General features: G+C 35.7%; 1 protein-coding gene, 1 non-coding gene and 1 pseudogene across 19 annotated transcripts in view; 1 reads left to right on the top strand and 2 right to left on the bottom strand.

Moving 5' to 3' along the window:
* Positions 1–17,147, bottom strand: part of GULP1 (GULP PTB domain containing engulfment adaptor 1) — an 812,392-nt gene that overhangs the window by 192,545 nt on the left and 602,700 nt on the right. The window lies entirely within an intron of this gene.
* Positions 1–17,147, top strand: part of LOC132368791 (tigger transposable element-derived protein 1-like) — a 426,013-nt pseudogene that overhangs the window by 290,790 nt on the left and 118,076 nt on the right.
* LOC132369441 (U1 spliceosomal RNA) lies at positions 2,078–2,236 on the bottom strand. Its single transcript, XR_009504415.1, has one exon. It is a non-coding gene; the product is annotated as a U1 spliceosomal RNA (small nuclear RNA).

Below are 17,147 nucleotides of genomic sequence, written 5' to 3'. Positions count from 1 at the left end.
CATCATCAATTATACCACCTGCAGAAATAAGTCAGTTACATATGTAGAACAACGCTTTTCCTCTTTATATTACAAACCCTAAAAGGTTTTAAAATGTACAAATGCCTGGGCGCTATGCATTTCTAACTTACATAGTATGAAATAAGGCTTAGGTATGTGTTTCTTGAAAATGACTGGAGAGAAAGGTGTCTGGGGCATAAAATAATAAGTGAATAAATGTAGGAGTGATTGACATAAATGAAGACACCTACTTCCTATCAAATACGTTTACAGAGCAGATCATGTTTTGAATGCTGCATACAATATTTAGCACGTAATATCTAATGGCCAAGATATCTGTAATTGTCATCTGCTCAGTATTACACAGTACAAACAGTTTAGAAAGGCAAAGAGCTTCAAATTGCTAATTTGTTGGGGAAAATAATTAAGTTTTCAGGTTTATGTCACCATGAAAGAGGAGCTCTTTCCGTGATTGCATGGAATGACAATAGCCTTCAAGTGTGTGGTAACTCATGATATATTAAAACCAAGACTGTTCTTCGGGCTACTTACTTTTCAGTTTTTATAACTTGATAATAAAATTAAATATCAACTTCCACAATAAAATTTCTAGAAGGCAGTTTGTGTCTTATTGCCCTGCCTCAAAATAAGCAGGTCGTATCTTCCTATCCTTCCAAAAACAGCAGCCAAATAGTTTCCACTCAGTCTCTTCCTCCAGCATCCCATCAGATAAGAGCACTGCCAAGTGTACAGAGATCAAACACTGTGCACGCCCTACCCAACCAAAGACCAAATGGCTCACCACTGACTCAGTCAACATTAACAATTAAATCAATCTTCCTGTTAAGAAATCAGAATAAAGGCTTCACAGGTGGAAGCAGCTCTTACAGCCAAAGGGCTTTCCACAATTTGACACAACCAAGATTTGGTGCCAGAAAAGGTGATGAAAACCTTGGAATGTTTCTAGCAGAGGAAATTTTCACTGCTTGAAAAATCAGTGTTAAAAAAAAACATAGAGTTGTTTACAGTGCTCAATCAGGATTCTTTAAAAGCTATGCTAAGTATAGACTTTTTGGGTTGCGATTGAAGAGCTTTCTGTTTGAAATTTATTAGCAGTTCAGAGTAGAAATGAAGCCTGTTTTGGTCAGAATATATTCTTTTTAGTCATGAGGGATACTTTTTATAAGATCATAACTAGAGAATCTGAGAATGAACTAGGTAAAATCATCAGCGTAAACCCGTGAGGCACTAACTACAGGATGTCAGTCAAAGAGAATTGAAGATCAAGAGGCAGCAGAGCTTATTTCCAAGGGGGAAACAAAATTCTCCGACACTGAAGAGTTCACATCTCGTTACAAAATGTTAACAAATCTTGATAATCAAGATATTTTTAAAGCAACTATAGTCATAAAATATGGAACAATCACAAAATAAACACTGAAAGCCTCTACATTTAGCTAGCCCCCAACATTTTTCCTACTCTATTTACTTACCTATTCTTTCCTTTCTGTGATAAGGACTCTGACACATCACCTTGCACAATTCCTAAAGCTTACCAACGTATAAGCAACATCTCAAATTGAGTTCACTTTTTTTTTCTTCTTATTGAAGTATAGTTGATTTATAATGTTGTGCTAGTTTCAGGTGTACAGCAAAGTGATTCAGTTACACACACATATTTTTTTTAAGATTCTTTTCCCTTACAGTTTATTACAAAATATTGAGTATAGTTCCTTGTGCTATACAGTAGGTCCTTGTTGGTTATCTATTTTATATATAGTAGTGTGTGTATGTTCATCCCAAACTCCTAATTTATCCCTCCCCCCACCCTTCCCCTTTGGTAACCAGAAGTGTGTTTTCTATGCCTGTGAGTCTCTTTCTGTTTTGTAAATAAGTTCATTCGTATAGGGTTTTTTTTAGATTCCACATGAAAGTGATATCATATGATATTTGTCTTTGGCTTATTTCACTTAGTATGATAACCTCTAGGTCCATCCCTGTTGCTGCAAATGGCATTTTTTCACTCTTCTTTAAGGCTGAGAAATATTCCATTGCATATATATACCACTTTTTTTTTCAGGGGAGAGCGTGAACACAATCCCCCACTACCACAAACTATGCAGTCGAGTTTCCCACATTTGGGGAAATCACAGGGCTCAGCACACCCGCAGTGCAATGGATGAGCCTCACCCTGGGAAAACCACCTTTGTGATCACGGTATATACCACTTCTTTATCCACTCAATTGTCGATGGACATTTGGGTTGCTTCCATGTCTTGGCTATTGTAAATAGTGCTGCAGTGAACACTGGGGTGCATGTATCTTTTCAAATTATAGTTTTCTCCGGATATATGCCCAGGAGTGGGATTGCAGGATCATATGGTAGCTCTATTTTTAGTTTTTTAAGGAACCTGAATACTGTTGTCCATAGTGGCTGCACCAATGTATTGGGTTGCTCAGAAAGTTGGTTCAGGTTTTCCCGTAACATCTTATGGAAAAACCCAAACAAATGTTTTGGCCAATCCAATACATTCCCACCAACAGTGTAGGAGGGTTCCTTTTTCTCCACACCCTCTCCAGCATTTATTATCTGTAGACTCTGATGATGGCCATTTGGACTGGAATGAGGTGACACCTCTTTGTAGTTTTGATTTGCATTTCTCTGATAATTAGAGATTGTGAGCATCTTTTCATGTGCCTGTTGGCCATTTGTATGTCTTCTTTGGAGAAATGTCTGTTTAGATCTTCTGCCCATTTTTTGATTGGGGTGTTTGTTTTTTTGATATTGAGTTGTATAATCTGTTTATATATTTTGGAAATTAATCCATTGTTGGTCCTATCATTTGCAAATACAAGTCCTATAGTACTGTTAATGTCATGTGAAAAAACAAAGTATTTTCCGTCTAAAATTATAAGGAAAAAGAACAATCAACTATTTTAGGCCTGTCACCTCTCTTCAGGTAAATTAAAATTAATACTAAATGGGCATCAATTTTTAATTCACCTGGCTCTTATATCCATAACTATTAAGTCATTTTTATTCACCACCACGTTTATTTAAAACAACATGACAGGGACTTCCCTGGTGGCGCAGTGGTTAAGACTCCGCCTGCCAATGCAGGGAACACAGGTTCGAGCCCTGGTCCGGGAAAATCCCACATGCCACGGAGCAACTAAGCCCGAGAGCCACACCTACTGAAGCCCGCGCGCCTAGAGCCCACGCTCTGCAACAAGAGAAGCCAACGCAATGAGAAGCACGTGCACTGCAAGGAAGCGTAGCTTCCGAAACTATAGAAAGCCCACATGCAGCAGCAAAAACCCAATGCAGCCAAAATAAATAAATAAAAATAAATAAATAAATTTATTAAAAAAAAAATGACAACTTTTTCCATGAGACAAATTTGATCACAACCCAATTAAAGGTTTTGATTTTGCAGGTTGTAGAATCACGAAACAAACGTAACAGGAAATTTATTTATTAACCTGCTAGAGGAGAAAAACGTTCTAAAAATTTGGTTTAGATCGATAGATAATTTGAGTTAGTAGATAATAGCTTATGTCAGTGTTTTCACTCATTTTAAGGACTGTTAAACATAATCATAGCACCATTTATTTCTCCTCCATAGCTTGTGTTAGGCTCACTCTGGAGCCTAAGTAATTATCAGTGACTACATCTGTTTTGCTCACTGCTATATCTCCAACATTTGGTACAATGCCTGCCACATAATTATAACTCAACACATACCTGTTGAAAGAAAAAATTAATGTTTAAAAATATATAAGGAAGTGAGAGCAGGGTAATAGATACTTGAAATTTTTATGTATTTCTTTGGCATCCAAATCCAACTTAAAGTGTTAGATTTATCCATAAAGAAAATTATCATTGATAAGCCTTCCAATACATCTTTGTAACTGTCCTGTAACTGTGTTGGCATTTTTAAGAAAATCAAAAAGAATTTGTGGTTCTCTTCTCAAAATAAAAAGACCTAAAAGCCAAAAGAATATAGTTGGGTCCATTATCCACTATATAACTAAAATGTTAGACTGATCACTTATTTTTAAAATGTATCAATCACTCAATGTTTTCTGATTAGAAATGGACATCCAAAAGATGCTCAAGCATCACTAATCATCAGGAAATGCAAATCAAAACCGCAATGAGATATCATCTCACACTTGTTAGAATGGCTATTAGCAAAATGACAAGAGATAACAAATGCTGGCAAGGATGTGGAGAAAAGGAAACCCTTGTGCACTATTGGTGGGAATATAAATTGGTCTAGCCACTACGGAAAACGGTACAGAGCGTCCTCAAAAAATTAAAAGAGCTACTATATGATCCAGCAATTCCACTTCTGGGTATTTATTTGAAGAAAACTAAAACTAAAACTCAAAAAGATACCTGTACCCCCATATTCATTGTAGCATTATTTACAACAGCCAAAATATGGAAACAACCTGTGTCCATCAACAGATGAATGGATAAGGAAAATGTGACGTATATATTTTGCCATAGACAAAAATGAAATCTTGCCATTTGAGCCAATATAGTTGGACCTTGAGGGCATTATGCTAACTGAAATAACTCATGCTGAGAAAGACAAATACCATATGATTTCACTTACATATGGAACCTAAAAGAGAAAAAAAACAAGGCCGTAGATTACAGATAACAAATTGGTGGTTGCCAAAGGCAGAAGGTGGGCGGTGGGCGAAATGAATGAAGGGGATCAAAAGGTATAAACTTCCAGTTATAAAATAAATAAGTCACAGAAATGTACAGCACAGCAACTATAGTTAATCAAACTGTATTGCATATTTGAAAGTTGTGAAAAGAGTAGCTCTTAAAAGTTCTCAAGAAAAAAATTCTGTAACTATGTATCGTGATGGATATTAACTAGACTTATTGTGGTGATCATTTCTCTATGTATACAAGTGCCAAACCATTATGTTGTGCACTTGAAACTAATTTGATTTTCTATGTCAATTATACCTCATATTAAAAAAAAGAAATAAAACCTTACAGATAAATAAAAGGCCAATGTTCATGATTTTAATCAAACAATGAACGTTACAAAGGATGGTATTAGAAACAAGCTTACTTTACTTTTTTTCATGTAAAACACTGTGCAAGAAGTAAGCAGTCCTAAATTTTATAACGTGCAAATTCTATTCTAATGTTATTAAATGTCTCCTAAAATAGTTTTTTATTTCTATCATAATATTTAAGGAATAAAATATCAGAAAAACAACCATGGAAGATATATATACATCCTTTTATTTGTTTGTGATTTTATAGCTTTTCTCCCATAACTTTGTTTTTAGGATCTTATGATTATTATTAAAAATAAACATATCCTTTCTATCCTTTTTCCAATCACCTCAAAAAATGTTAACTATTATTCATTTACCCTAAATTTAATATTCAATAGAAAATAATTTATTAGGCAATCAGGTAAATTTAGTGGTTTAGTTTTCAACTCCATGTATTAACTCCTGATTTTATTTGTCATCTTCCTTCTGTAAGAAGCAACCCTTTTAGAACTATAGTAGCAAGAAGCTATTCAATATTTTCCCCAATATTTTCTTAATCTAGATTATTAATACTAAATCTTTTTTTCAGTTTATCTCTTGCTTTAATAACATAACTGTTTTCCTTCAGATATTTCTATTTCCTTTTCTTTCCTTTTACCACAATTCGCATAATGTTATCAAGAAATATTTGTCCTAAGCCACATCTTACAAAAGGAAAACATATACAGATACAATACTTCTTGGTGCCAAGTTGGTTTCTCCTTTTGTTAGGTACTTCAAAGCACTAGCCTACCTAAAACACAACCCAAAAGTGTGATCTACCACCACTTTATGGTGGTGGTAGATCCCCCAAATAGATCCCAGTATACACACTGATGAAATGTATATTTCTAATCTAGGGCGTATAACATTAATTAATCTTCTTGGCTGATCTTACTGGGTAGGCTTCACCTGCTTACCAATACGCAGATCCTGATGAATAAAATTTATGAAGATACAAGGCTACAAAGAAGGTTTTGAATTTTGATAAAATGAAAAAGGATTTTCTCCATCTTCAGAACCTACTGCCCATGAACTAAACATGGTTAAAAGTGAAAAATTTTATTCAAATCATACAGTGTATCAGGGATTCATGTTTATATACATGAATGTAAGTTAATGGTATAAATATACAAAACTAAAGAGACCATGATTCATCAATTATATATATGTATATAAAAAAGTAATTTTACTTTTTTAAATGTTACATAACTATGTAATAAGACCACACAGTATTAAAATGTATTCTAAAGGCAAATTTTTAAAAACTTCATCACTTAAAGCAACTAATTGCTCTTTCTTGGTCTAGAAAGTTACTCGTCTGAATCCCTGACAAGGTCTTCATTCTACCTTCTATTTTCTCTTAGTCTGGGAGGTTTTTTGGTGTCCAAGTAGTTCACAGGCTACATGAACGTGTTCCAAAAAGTTCCTAGATGACCTAAAATTGCATGCAATATTAGGTGTGTTCATAGGTATTTTGAATATATTCTCAAAAGGGCCTATGATCCCAATATGTTAAGAATTGCCACTTAGCATTTATTGCTTCTTCAGTGCACAAGCTGATGTGAATTTGTGAGTGGTGTAAATAAACACACAAAGACACACACACACACACACACAGATTAGTAACATGGGTTAAAAGACTTTAGAAATATTTCACTTAGTTTCTAATTTAGCGTAGATAAATAAATACATGCAAATAAATGGTCAAGTACAGTGATAACAATACTAAAATACAAGAGTCACAGACAAGAATACCTTAGAGAATACCCTAACTTGCTTACTTGCCCTGCTGTGAAAATGGCCATGTCAAAGCTTTACAAATACATTTGCTCAAAGACTGAGAGTTGTTCTTACTTTTTTTGTGGCACAACAAACATCTCATTGCTTAGCTGACTAGCTTGAGAGAACCAAACAAAAAACAAAGCATAAAGCACCTTTTGCAAAATCAAGTTTGACTGGGTAGTTTGACAAAGAAGAAACAGAGGGAGGGAGTAAAGGGAAAGGAAAAGAAAGAAAACGGGAGGAAAAGAAACAATATTTTTTCACCCATGTAAGTAAAATATAAAAATATCAATAAGACCTAATAATCCAAGTTTGGCATTTTCCCAGGTTTACAGAATGGATTTTTCACTATTGAATTTTTAAACTGTGTTCTATTTGTACTTTTTTTCCTTTGATGACATACTTGCCTATCCTATTTCTCCTCATCAGCCTTTTACATCAGTTTTCTATTCAGTCTTTTGGGGTGGGAGATGGTGGGAAGGGCTATCTGTCAAGGCTCCTTTATTACAGACATAATTTTGTTATTTGATAACTTCCTGATTCATGTGATGCTTATTCCTGTGTGTCTTTTTTAACTTCCACAAATTTGTGTTTGAATGAAATATGAAAGTAAGATTGCGTAAGACTAAAAAAATATATTTTTTCTTCTTTTTAAGTTTTTAATTCCAATAAAATATACATAACATACAATTTACCATCTTAACCATTGTTAAGTACACAGTTCAGTAGTAAGTACATTCACACTGTTGTGGAACCATCTCCGGAACTCTTTTCATCTTGCAAAACTGAAACTCTATACTCCATTAAACATCAATTCTCCATTGCCAGCCCCCCTACCCTTTGCAGGCCCTAATGAAAATAATGTATTTTTAATTGACGGAAAAGTATGAACTCATTGAGGAAATGAACTTCCTAAAATACATTTTGTATTTCTTCAAACTATTCACTGCATAGAGGTCTTTCCTCAAATACATGTTGGTCATTGACAGTATCTCTTCATAATTAGCACAAAAACATTATGTTGTCTTCCGCACATCAGAGGCGCCTGAGCATTGGGAGTTGTTTCCAGTAGTGAGGATGATTTCTCACAACCTGCCCACATTTTTTAAAACTCAGTCCTTGTTAATAACATGAGATGGCAACAGAGTGCCAGACACTGTTTTGTATACTCTACAAATGTGTTAGTTATTTTATTTCTGGCAACAAGTATACAGGTAAGTACTAACATTACCACTATTTCATAGATGGGAAATTGAAGTGAACTATCAGCCTATTCCTGTAGGGTTCATCGTATTAGCATGAAAGTTTATAAAGTCACTTTAGTACGGGAAAATATCCAAAGATAAAAGGCTGATGAACACGTTCTTTCCATTTTTCTGTTGCCAAGAAGGATTCTTCCCAGGGTCCAATGTGACAAAGATTTCAGCATGTGCACTTGTGATCCCTACACTGTAGAATGACAGGTTCGTAGACTATGAAGAACTAAGCTTGAGCCAACCTCTGTTCCCTTGCTTCTTTTTTTTTTTAATGGAACTTTATTGGCGTATAATTGCTTCACAATACCGTGTTAGTTGCTGTTGCACAACAAAGCGAATCAGCCATATGCATACACATGTCCCCATATCCCCTCCCTCTTGAGCCTCCCTCCCATCCTCCCTATCCCACCCCTCTAGGTCATCACATAACACCACTGCTTCTTAACTGAACAACTTTGGACAAACCACATAAATATATCTCATCTGTAAAATGGGATATCTTAATGTGTTCTGCTTCACAGGATCTGTGCCTACACCTGTGTGTGCATGTGTCTGTGTATGTGTGTGAGTGAGACTGGCAGGGGGAGAGAGAGAGAGAGAATATGACAGAATATTCAGACAAGAACTTGTTAACTACAAAGTGTTCTAAAAATGTAAGATAGTATCATGATTATTACGTGTAAATAGGCACCAACAAACATATGAGAAGTGTCAGGCAATATTTAAAAGTGTGGCCTATGGATCCAGAATGTCTGGTTTAAATGCCAATTGAGTGGCCCTGCAAATTAACTAATCTGTGCCTCATTTTCTTCATTTATGGGGTTAAAATAATACCATCATGGCTTGTGTGGATAAATGAGTTACTACAAGTAAAATGCTTAAAATTGTGCCTGGCATACAGTGAATGCTTGATGAACATTAGCTTTCATTTTTTTGTTTAGCATTTCCTATTACTAATCACAGTTTTCCCTGTCTCTACCAAGTCTTTTCCTAAAACAATTCACGTAAAAAGCCTAATAAAGGATTTTCTACCCTGTAAACAAAGAATGTTAATTAAAAGCTGTATCCTTACTCTTTTTTATCACCTCATGGATTTTACCAGGTTAACAGCTTATCACCAGTCTTTGCCCACAAAAGCAACTCATCTCACGTTTCTGCTAAAACCTTAGCAATCGACTGAAAGGAGGAGAAAAAGGTTTTATTTAACTGGTTTTATTTAAAGTAGAATATACTATATGCCATAAGTGTTAAATCCTGTTCTGTGAATTACTGAACTTCCTCACCTCTAGTTTGGATTGTTTTCTTAGAGTTCAATCTATAATTACTGTAGAATTGTGTCATTCATATACTTAACATTTTCCATTTCAGCTCAATAGCGATGCTGAAGACTGGAGATATGCATTCAAACTGAAATTTTACTGAAATATGCATTTGTATGTATTACATGTAGGGTAACCATATAATTGACCACCCAAATTGGGACACTTTTGAAAGTGAGAAAAAAGCTAATTAGACAGGGTACCAGGGCAACAGGTACAAAGTCAGATTATCCCTGGCCAGTAGGGATGTAATGTTACCCCAACTGAAAGGCTGGGGATAGTTAAGAAAAATTTAGCTAGTAGAAGAAGCAAGCTGCCTTTTTCTTTTCCCAAAGCCTTAATTTCTCCTCATGGAGCTTGGGATGTAGTAGACAGGACATACAGTCTCATGTAAGAAAATAATTGCTGAGTAAATGAAGAAATGAATGCATAAAGTATGTACAGGAATTCTCACATTAAATGACAGAAAGGGAGTACAATATATCAGTTACACTTTGCTCCTGCAGTATGATTAGCCATGAGAATCCAAATTGGTATGACAGGGTCACATGATGCTAACAAAAACAGCAGTTGCATATTATGCGTTATAACACATTCATGTAAATTTTTAGTATAAATGCTCAATCTTTCTTTTTTCCTACTTTTTGTGAGCATCCTCCGCTATAACCTCTAGAATTTGTAAAGAAATCACACTGCTCTATTACGAGGTACACTTCAGTAAAAAATGTAAAACACTCTATTGAGAAACATGGGTTGGACAAATAATATGCTATTGGAGATTTGGGGAGTGTAATAAAGTCCACAACCTCCAAGGTTACTCCTGAAATGCAGCAGGGTTGGGGTCAGAAGGTTTGTTTTAAATCCTAGCTCTGCCATTCACAGCTTTGGGACTTTGAACAATTCATAAGACCTCTTCTCATATATTAGCTAGCAATATCAGTAATTTTTGCCATTCCCTCCGCTTCATTCTGCCATGATCAATCTTTCATCAAGAGTTGTTTTTTTGTCCCCCTGAAGTTCTCACTCTTGTCTCTAATTTTTATTAAATTACCCTCTTTATATCTGTCTTACTACAAAATATATACTATCAGCCTTCTTTTTTTTTTCAGTCTTCCTCAAACTATATTCTATCCTCTGCATGATTTGTTTTTTTTTAGAGTTGAATAGAACTTTTAAAAAAATTTCCCTACACTCTGACCTTATTCATGCCAGTTTTTATTTTGAATAATTTCTGCTTTATTCACCTTCATTGCCAAATCCCATCCATTCTTTAAAAGAATGAGGTTGTATTCTGCCATTTCCATAGTTTTGTTATTTACCTCAGCAACAGTTTAGTTTTCCTAATATCCATTGAATTTGTATTTGGTATTACATTTCCTTTGGAGGTATTTCAAGCATGTTGAAACTTGGCTTCTCTATACAATTAAGTTTGTGGACAGACCTCATTTTTTTTTTTTTTAACTTCCACAATGCCTACAAATTCCTGGAAATAATGTTGCATTCAATAAATTTTTGCTGACAACCGTATTGGCAAAATGAAGACAATTTGCTCTCCAGGTTCATCCACTATTGTACTGAAAATATGGGCTGAAACAGATGCCCAAATGAATATAACTGTAGTTTTAAAAACCTGTTACAATTAAATATTATTATATATCTTATACTATAAAAATCAGATTTTCAAGATTAGTGAAGAAAAAGCACTAAAAGGTTTCCTGATTGGAAAGTGTTATGGACTGAATGTTTTGTCCCTCCAGCCCCCACAAAATTCATATGTTGAAACCCTAACCTCCCCAATGTGACAGTATTAGGAAGTGTGGCCTTTAGGAGGTAATTAGGTTTTAGAAAATGTCATGAGGGTGGTGCCCCATGAAGAGACTAGCGTCTTTATAAGAAGACACTAGATCTCTCTCCACCATGTGAAGATCCAGTAAGAAGGCAACCATATGCAAGCTAGGAAGAGGGCCCTCTCCAGACATCAAATCTGCAGCACCTTGATCTTGGACTTCCCAGCCTCTAGAATTGTGAAAAATAAATGTCTGTTGTTTAAGCCATATGGTATTTTGATACAGTGGCCTGAGAAGAATAATACAGAAAGGAAGAACCATAACTATCTCTATTCACAGAAGACAAAATATTATGTATAGAAAATCCAACAGAAACAACCAAAAACTTTTGAGAACTAATAAATGAGTTCAGAAAGATACATATACTAAAATCAATTCTATTTCTATACATTAGCAGTGAACAATTTGAAAATGAAATTAAGGAAAAAATTCTATTTTTAATAATAGCAAAAAGATTAGTATAGGATAAATTTAACAAAAGAAGTACAAGATGTGTACACCAACAACTACAATACATTACTGAAAGAAATGAAAGAATCTCTGACTAATAGAAAGATGTTCCATGCTCATGGATTGGAAGATTTAATAAAGTTAGAATGGCAATTCCTCTAAATTAATCTACAGATTTAATGCAATCCCTCTCAAAATTCCAGCTGCCTTTTTTTTTTTTTTTTTTTGCTAAATTGACGAGCTGATGCCAAAATTCATATAGAAGTACAAAGAAACCAGAATAGCCAAAATAATCTTGAAAAAGAAAAAACAAAGTTGTACGACTCAGGTTCCCCAATTTTAAAATTTACTACAAAGCTATAATAATTAAAACAGTGTGGTGCTGACATAACGCTGACATATAGATCAATGGAGTAGAACTGAGAGTTCAAAAATAAACCCTTAATTTATAGTAAATTGCTTTTCTGCAACGGTGTCAAGCCAAATAAAAAAAGAATAGTTTTTTCAACAAATGGTGCTAGTACAAATGGCAAAAGAATGAAACTGGACCCCTACATTATACTATATACAAAATGCCATTCAAAATGGGTTATAGGGACTTCGTGGTGGTACAGTGGTTAGGAATCTGCCTGCCAATGCAGGGGACACAGGTTCAATCCCTGGTCCGGGAGGAGTCCACATGCCACGGAGCAGCTAGGCCCGTGTGCTGCAACTACTGAGCATGCGCTCTGGAGCCCATGGGCCACGGCTGCTGAGCCCGCGTGCCACAACTACTGAGGCCCATGTGCCTGGAGCCTGTGCTCCGCAACGGGAGAGGCCACCACAGTGAGAGGCCTGCGCACCGCAGCGAGGAGTGGCTCCTGCTCTCCACAACTAGAGAGGGCCCACATGCAGCAACAAGGACCCAACGCAGCCATAAATAAATAAATAAAATGAAAAATGCAATAGCTTTAAAGAAAATTTTTTTTTTTAAAAGAAAAAAAAATGGATTATAGACCAAAATGTAACACCTAAAACTATAAATTTCTTAAAAGAAAACTTAGGAGTAAATTTTCGTGACCTTGATCTAGGCAATGGTTTCTCAGATATGACACCAAAGGCAGAAGCAACAAAAGAGAAATAAATACATTGGTTTTCATCAAAATTTAAAAATTTTGTGCTTCAAAAGTCAACATCAAGAAACCCATAGGAGGGCTTCCCTGGTGGCGCAGTGGTTGAGAGTCTGCCTGCCAATGCAGGGGACACGGGTTCGAGCCCTGGTCTGGGAAGATCCCGCATGCCGCGGAGCGGCTGGGCCCATGAGCCACAATTACTGAGCCTGCGCATCTGGAGCCTGTGCTCCGCAACATGAGAGGCCGCGATAGTGAGAGGCCCGCGCAACGCGATGAAGAGTGGCCCCCACTTGCCGCAGTTAGAGAAAGCCCTCGCACAGAAACGAAGACCCAACACAGCCATAAATAAATAAATTAAATTAAAAAAAAAAAAAAGAAACCCATAGGATGGCAGAAAATATTTGCAAATCATACATCTGATAAGAGAACAGCTCAATTAAAAACTGAGCAAAGGGTCTGAATTGACATTTCTCCAAAGAAGATATACAGATGACCAATAAACACTTGAAAAGACATTCGATATCATTAGTCATCAGAGAAATGCAAATTAAAGCCACAAAGAGATACTACTCCATGCCCTTTAATGTAGCTAAAATAAACAAGATAGACATTAAGAATTGTTGGCAACAATAAGGTGAAATTAGAAACCTCAAACATGGCTGGTGTGATTATAAAATGGAATGGCCACTTTGGGAAACAGTTTGGCAGGTCCTCAAAATACTAAAGACAGAGTTATCATATGATCCAGTAGTTCTACTCTGAGGTATATGTCCAAGAGGATTGAAAACATATGTCCACAGAAAATAATTATGCACAAATGTTCTCAGCAGCATTATTCAAAATAAACAAAAAATAGAAACAACTTAAATGCCTGTCAATAGAAAAATGCATAAAAAGATTATGGCACATTAGAATGATACATTTGTAGAGACTTTGTTTCTTTGGAAAGTGGAAGTTTCAAGAAAACAACAAAACTTTGAATGCATTCTGCATTAATTTAGTTTTTTAAGATAAAATGTAAACAAGTTTTCTTTTTGAGATAGACTTTAATATTTGCCTTTTTGGTGTATCAGAAAATTTCAGTAATTTTCATCTATTATTGAGAAACAGGTATTAAATTTCAATATTTGCAAAACTGGTTGATACTCAGGCAACTATTGCTTGTGATTATTTATTAATATACAATAATGTACAGTCATACAAGATGTTACCAGAGGGGAAGCTGGGTGTTGGGTACATGGAAATTCTTACTAGCTTTGCAACTCTTCTAACACCATAATTATTTCCAAAATAAATTTTTTTAAAAAAATCATATCTCCTCATTTTCAAGTATTCTGATGATGTTGTTTCAGATATGACTGGAAAACCAATTCAAGACTAAGCTTTTATCTAAAACCTCCTTCTTTTCCCACCTCTATAGAACAAGAATTGCGGTTTATACAAATGAATGTTTACCCTACATTACCCACTGAGTAATATCAGCATGATACTACATGCAAATCATGAGGTAAGATTCATAGCATACTCCAGCAATCACTGAATGGACTGCATGTTCCAGTGGAAGCTGTTAGTTGGTAAAAGCAGCACATGGGCTGATGTCCCAGTCAATAGTTACACATTTGACCAGATAACTTCCTGTCATGGTGGGTATGACCCATTAACTATTAAAAGCAGATTATTGCCCAACAATGTGTTCAGCATTTTTCTTAGATATATTTAAAAATAATATCAGAGAAATAGTTATATAATATTGATATATCCCATAATATATCTTTTAACGGTTTCATTAAAATAAGTATCCTTAAGAACGAGTTTGTTGGGGCTTCCCTGGTGGCGCAGTGGTTAAGAATCCACCTGCCAAGGCAGGGGACACGGGTTCGAGCCCTGGTCCGGGAAGTTCCGACATGCCACGGAGCAACTAAGCCCGTGCGCCACAGCTACTGAGCCTGCGCTCTAGAGACTGCAAGCCACAATTACTGAAGCCCGTGTGCCACAACTACTGAAGCCTGTGCACCTAGAGCCTGTGCTCCACAACAAGAGAAGCCACTGCAATGAGAAGCCCATGCACCGCAACGAAGTGTAGCCCCCGCTCGCCGCAACTAGAGAAAGCCCGCGCGCAGCAACAAAGACCCAACGCAGCCAAAAATAAATAAATAAAATAAATAAATTAAAAAAAAAAAGAACAAGTTTGTCAAGTGCTGTATAAATTGATCATGTGTTTCTCAAACATTTCATGATGAATCACTTCTACAGTGAATTTTATTTCCTTTGGTATCTATTACATCTAGAATATTTCCAAAGGAAAAACATATACTGACTCCAATTGATAACAAGTTCCAAGATTCACTTCAATAGATACTATCTGTTTTAATTCTCCAATATAAAGAGCAAACAAACAAAAACCCTGTGAGAAGAACCAGTCACTGATTGGACACTAAAATTACCCATGTGCCAATTAAAAACATGAATATATTTAGTCCACTGACTTTTTTGAGGGTATTTAGATAACTGTATTATGTAATACACTGTTTCTGATAGTTTACTGTAATTTGAAGTTATAAGAGCCGCAGAGAAGAAAGAAAACTCATGTGTAAAGAGCCTAAAGAAGCAGTACAACATTACACAGAGGCTCCAACTGTCCTTGGGTCAGTCCACCTTGGTTTGAGTCATGACTCACTTACCAGTCATATACACTTGGATAAGTTACTTAACCACTTCTCCATATTATCAACCGCAAAATCTGAGTAATAATAGCTATAGCATGGGATAGTGTGGAAGATAAACTACCTGTAAATTTCTGAACTCCATGCCTGGTGCACAAGCCCTCAACATGTCAGCTTTTATTACTAACATTTATGAGCCTCAATTTCCTAATCTGGGATAATACAATAGCAACGCCTCCTCTGCCTATGGGTCACCCGTGTTGTGAATCAAAAGCAATAATGCTGATTATAGTGTTTTATAAAGAACAAGCACTCCACAAATGTAAAACATTCTTTAATACTATGATTTATCAAATACTCACTATGGATTATGAGGGCTGTCCAAACAAATCTACAAGCCTTGTCTCGTTTGTTTTTGTTTTTTTTAAGACTCTGTTATTAGTCTTCATTAGAATTTTGTGTACACTTGAGTCTACCAGCCACTAAATAACTACTTTGATAAACATTTGGAGGCATTAATTGACTCCTCGGGAAGTCCCATTGACCTGAAGATTTCTGTATTGCCTTTGAAAATTCTTTTTGGGCTCAAGCCAACCATCCCATTATAGCACAACTGATCATCACATGGATTTACCTCGATCTCAGATCAAGCCATCTTAAACAATGTCATCATCTTGAACAATAGAAGCCTGATAAACCACTACTAGGACTAGGGCCTATAAAACAGGGGTTATTCTATTCTCGGTGCCAAGGTTAAAAAGAATTTCCACTCCATGTGATTCAGATAGGTGTATTAAATCATGACTCTCAAAAAAAAAAAAAAAAAAATAGGCCACATTAAAACCCTAATAAAGAACACCCTCAAAGCAGGAATGATCCCTAATCACATCATGTGCTATGGCTTTAGCCTGTAAATTCCAAAGAGCAGGAATAAGAACCTCATAGTTCTTTTCATATAACATCTGACAGAGTGACACATTCAATATATTCAAGTAATATTAAGGTTATTGCTATTCACAAGGGTGTGAAAGAATGAGGGGGAACACTGTTTCAGGAAGAGTGAATAGGAGCACGATATATCAATTTCCTCTCCTCTTCTATAATTTCTACTCTCTTTTACTGGTTTCTTTATAATTACCGTCACATCTATTTCATCTTAAATAAAATCCTATCATCTCCACTCTATCCCTTTCCATTCACAGCTAACCTTTTTGAAAGAGTGGTCTACAATACAAAATACAATATTAATATTGTATTAATACAATATTTGTATTTTCTCATGTCCCACATACCATTGAAACCACAGCAATTCCGTGTTCCTTCACTATTCTACCCTGAGATAAGTTTCCTCTCACTGTCTCCATGGGATCAAACAAGTTTGTTGAGGTGTAGTGAAGTTTCTTAGAGGGATGTGAAAAAATGGGCAGAGTAATAAAGGATCTTGAAAACCATTTTACAGCGTGCTGTTGTAACAGCAGGGGTAACTTGCAGATAGTGCAAATTGCTTAGGAGAGTGGTGTGATGCTAATGATTTAGGAAAATAGTCCTGCATAACTGAATAGAGGAAAGGAGGTACAACTGCTTCACAGCTAGCACTCCAAACAGGTCATGAAAACAAAAAGAAAAGTTTTTAAAACCATAC

This window comes from Balaenoptera ricei, chromosome 7 (assembly GCF_028023285.1).
Source record: "Balaenoptera ricei isolate mBalRic1 chromosome 7, mBalRic1.hap2, whole genome shotgun sequence".
Classification (NCBI taxonomy): Eukaryota; Metazoa; Chordata; class Mammalia; order Artiodactyla; family Balaenopteridae; genus Balaenoptera; species Balaenoptera ricei.
Note: the sequence above shows the minus strand (reverse complement) of the source record. Positions and strands in the feature narration are given on the sequence as shown.